The sequence below is a fragment of the Fragaria vesca genome, linkage group LG6 (genome assembly GCF_000184155.1).
Source record: "Fragaria vesca subsp. vesca linkage group LG6, FraVesHawaii_1.0, whole genome shotgun sequence".
NCBI lineage: Eukaryota > Viridiplantae > Streptophyta > Magnoliopsida > Rosales > Rosaceae > Fragaria > Fragaria vesca.
In genome coordinates this window covers 14,478,842-14,482,964 of record NC_020496.1, presented here as the reverse complement: position 1 = coordinate 14,482,964, position 4,123 = coordinate 14,478,842, and the positions used below count along the sequence as shown (strand labels likewise).

General features: G+C 36.4%; 1 non-coding gene across 5 annotated transcripts; it reads left to right on the top strand.

Annotated features, from left to right (window-relative positions):
- The first annotated feature begins 217 nt into the window (after positions 1 to 217).
- Positions 218 to 2,504, top strand: LOC101296786. Of its 5 annotated transcripts, XR_184915.1 has the most exons (5): positions 218 to 517; positions 620 to 779; positions 959 to 1,036; positions 1,402 to 1,487; positions 1,932 to 2,002. It is a non-coding gene; the product is annotated as an uncharacterized LOC101296786 (transcript). The 5 variants fall into 5 exon arrangements; XR_184913.1 differs by lacking the exon at positions 1,402 to 1,487 and having other exon boundaries at positions 1,932 to 2,504; XR_184914.1 differs by lacking the exon at positions 1,932 to 2,002 and having other exon boundaries at positions 1,164 to 1,639.
- The last annotated feature ends 1,619 nt before the right edge of the window (positions 2,505 to 4,123 follow it).

Here is a 4,123-nt window from a genome sequence, read left to right as displayed (position 1 = left end):
ATTTATTTCTTCTTCCAAACTGATGTGGGACTAGGAGAAATGTTTGACTTTTCTCCTTCCTTTTTGGACTTGGGCCAAAGGCTTTCTGCATTTTTCTATTCCATCCTTGTACTACTTGGGCTTTCTGCATTTTTCTCTTATTTCCATAATTTAGTCTTCTTTTCTTGATTTATGCTCTCATGTCCTTTATAAAACATGTCAGAAATGGTATTGTTAAGGAAATAACATGGCCAAATAGGGAAGGAAACACATTATAAACATAGCACTTTGTGCTCATATCACTTTCGTCTTCCGATTTCATATTCTAGATCTAAATCTAGATGAGTGAAGAGAGAGAGTGGGGGAGGATCACCGGACCACCCACATCAGTACCTCCTCGTCACCACCTTCCTATTACGAGCCCCGAATCCCACATACAATCACTCTAGGATGAGATCGATGGAGGAGAACCCGAGGAGGACGACAGTATTTACCAGCGTGTTCCTCCGTTTTCCAGCCACGATTCAGCTTGCATGTGGTAATCCTTCAACTCCCTGAATCTCCTCTGCCTTCTAGAATACCTAATTCACAATTTCAATTCGATTCTAATCAAATCCCTATTTCTGATTTACCTCCTCAGCCTTTTTTTTCCCAACGCCGGCGTTGATTTCCCTCCAAGACTCGAGAGACCTTTGTTGATGAGCTTTCGATTTCGACTTCAGGAACTCGGAGACTGACTTGGAGCTCGTCAGAGGTAGAAGAGAGCAACTGCTCTAGGGTTCCAGTTTTGGAGTTTGAAGGTATAAGACCCCTGGCTTGTTGTTGATCTTGTTCTGGAGTTTAGTTGTATTGGAGATGGGTATTCGTTGCAGTTTAAGAAGTTATTTTTATTATGTTTGAGAATTTAATCTGATTGAATTTAATCTCTCTCCTCTCTTTATCAGTAATTTATGATTGAGATTTCATGGCTTTGTTCCAGATATTTGGCTTATGTGGTCGCTGAATTTGCAACAATGGCTTCTGGGAATTTTGCAGCCGGAATCGTCTACTGTAAATTGTAAGTATCATTTCAAATTCAATTTTACTATGATACTTCAATTACGGATTTGTAATACAGCGTGTGTTATGTCTCCTTGTTATGTTGATATGTATTACTATGGAGATTTACTGGGGATTCTTGACAGGAGAATTAAGAAGACCTAGCTTACATCTTGAACAAGAACAAAGATGAGCAGATAGAGTCTTGAGTTGATGTATAATTGTGTAATGTATATAAGTATTTTAGCCATGTATTTTTGGCCCTGTATTTAGGCAATGTATTTTTGTAGCTGGTATTACTTTTGGCCTAGTATGAAATTGCATTTGAATAAAGGAAATTGTTAAAATTTGTCCCATTAATAATTTTTTTTTTTGGTTTAATAGACCAGTTTGGCCACGGACAGGAGATTCATAAATAATTAAAGAAATGAACAATGTTGACTGTTTCTGTCAGAGGAGATATTGAAGAGGTGAGATATTGGTTTGACTAGAAGTGTGCTCAGCTTATCAATAAATGTGCTTAAAATTCTTTTTGGTGATTAATGTACAGCTCTGGAGCTTAGTGGAAAGACAATCGTGTTTAGATCCTATAAATCTGGAAAGGAATTCGTCTTTCACACTGAATTTTATTTTCACTTTTAGATCAACAATCCTTTCTTTAGACCAAAATTAATTTCACCATCTGTTTTGTTTATTATCCTAAGGTAAAGAGATGAACTGAAGAATGAATGCAAGTTTGACTGATGGAGTACGAGTTTGAGTATTATAGTCACTTGAATGTTAACTTTGATAAGTATTTTGCTTCCTTTTTACTGATATGAGCACAAAGTGCTATGTTTATAATGTGTTTCCTACCCTACTTAGCTATGATATTCTCATAATAATACCATTTATAACATGTTTTGTGATTGTAGAGGACAAAGAGCTTAATTGACAAAAGAAGGCCTAAGTAGTACAAGGATGGAAGAGAAAAATGCAGAAAGCCCAAGTCCAAAAAGGAAAGAGAAAAGTCAAACATTTCTCCTAGTCCCACATCAGTTTAGAAGAAGAAGTAAATTTGGATTTGAAGTCTAAAAAGGGCAGGAGAAAAGTAAAACTTGTGAAGCTAGTCCCACATCATTTTTGAAGAGAAGTTTCACCAAGATTTTCTCTATATAAACACAGCCTTGTGTACTTCTCAGCCCATCTCTTCTTCACACAAAAATTAGTGAAACACATTAGCCTTCCTTCTCCTTATCAACTCCTCTCTCCAGAAAAAAAGCAATGCAAGCTGGCACATTTGTAGGACTTCTCCAGAAGGCTGCCGAGAAGCATCAGGCCTGTGTGTTCCTTTGAACATCTCAAGCTTCCTTGAAGATTTATAGTGTAACTCATGTCTTGTTTCTTCTTTCTTGTTATTGTTATTTGTCTTCTTTTATTAGATTTCAAAGTTGGAATTGGCTGGTTGTTAAGAACATGAATAGGTTAATTTCAGAATAAATTTAAGCATATTTCAACTTGTCTATGATAGCATGTGATCCGTTTTATGCCTTGTTGATTTCATTAAATGCATAGTTTTGTTTGAACTAAAACTCTATTCTGCAAGTTAGTGTTGCTATGATCTATACTAAGCTTCTTCAAGTAAGTGTAGATCTCCAATAGTGAAGGTTGTGTAATAATAGCTGAGACTATGTATTACATGTTTGCAGGTTAAGCAGCTTCCTGTAAACTTGAGCATGTTCAAATTCAGAATTCTATAACACTTAATGATTCATGTTTAGTGTAGACGGGTACTCTGAGTGACACAGAGTATCGATCGCAGCCTTTGCATGAAATATCCTAGGTTCTAGACTTCTCTGTGCTTAGGAGATAAAGTAAGTAGAATTAAAGGAATGCATGACCGTTGAGGCTTGTGTTTCGAGTTTGTTTTTGATATTAATTGGCGATGAACTTGAATATATGTTTGAGGTATGTTGATACTTGTTTGATTCATTATGAAATCTCTGGTTGATGTGTGTTGAAGATGATCACCTGTATATTTAGGTTCTGCCTTTATCTTTTTCGTAGGAATGTTTGAACAAACCCTCAAAAACCCCCTGCTTACCTTGTACCATATGTATATTTGTAAATGAATACTTGTAAATATCTGTATTGATAACTCCTGACTTTTTACATGACCATTGTTACAAGAGCACCCTTAGTCCCCGGATTGATCGAACCTTATTTGCCTTATACTACGATTGTCAAAAAGGGTTCTTAATTGTCGCACGCCCGTTAACGGGCACGTCATTTACTTTAACTGTTGACGTGCTCGTTACCGGGCATACGACAATTAAGAACGCTTTTTGACAATCGTAGTATAAGGCAAATAAGGTTCGATCAATCCGGGGACTAAGGGTGCTCATGTAATAATCCTGTAAAAAAGTTAGTGCTAACAATATATACAAGTATTCATTTACAAATATACATATGATACAAGGTAAAAAGGGTTTTCAGAGTTTAACTTTCCTACGAAAAGATAAAGGTAGAGTCTAAACTAATATATACAAGTGATCAATTCATTCAACACATCAATAAAGAGAGAGACTCAAATTCTAACCACAATTAAAGAGACATTTCAATCCTAAACAGTCTGAATTATATCAACTCAACTACTAGCAACAATCTCGAGTGACATACTGATCCAGCTATGCACCCATAGATTCTTCTTAGCTTATCATCTTTAATCCGTACATCACGCAATCAAAGATTATTTCATGCATAGGCTGCTATCAATTCTACAAGCATCTGTCTACTCTAAACATGAATCATTAAGTTCTAAAGAATAGAGATTGAACATAACTCGGTGATGAAATCCCACTTATTGCTATGCAACCTACGTTCTCAACTACTCACCATAGTTTCCACCACTACAGATCAATGCTTACCACATCGGCATAGCACTAAATCATGGCATACCGTTAACATGCATTTTAACGTCTATTCAAACACAAACATAGCATTACTAATAAAAGAGTTAACATAACCAGATTGCAAAGAATATCATAAACGAAACTTTAACATGCTTAACTGCCAGCACTGGGCCAGGACCAAGCCTAAGGGAGAAGGTTAGGGGGGGGGGGGGGGG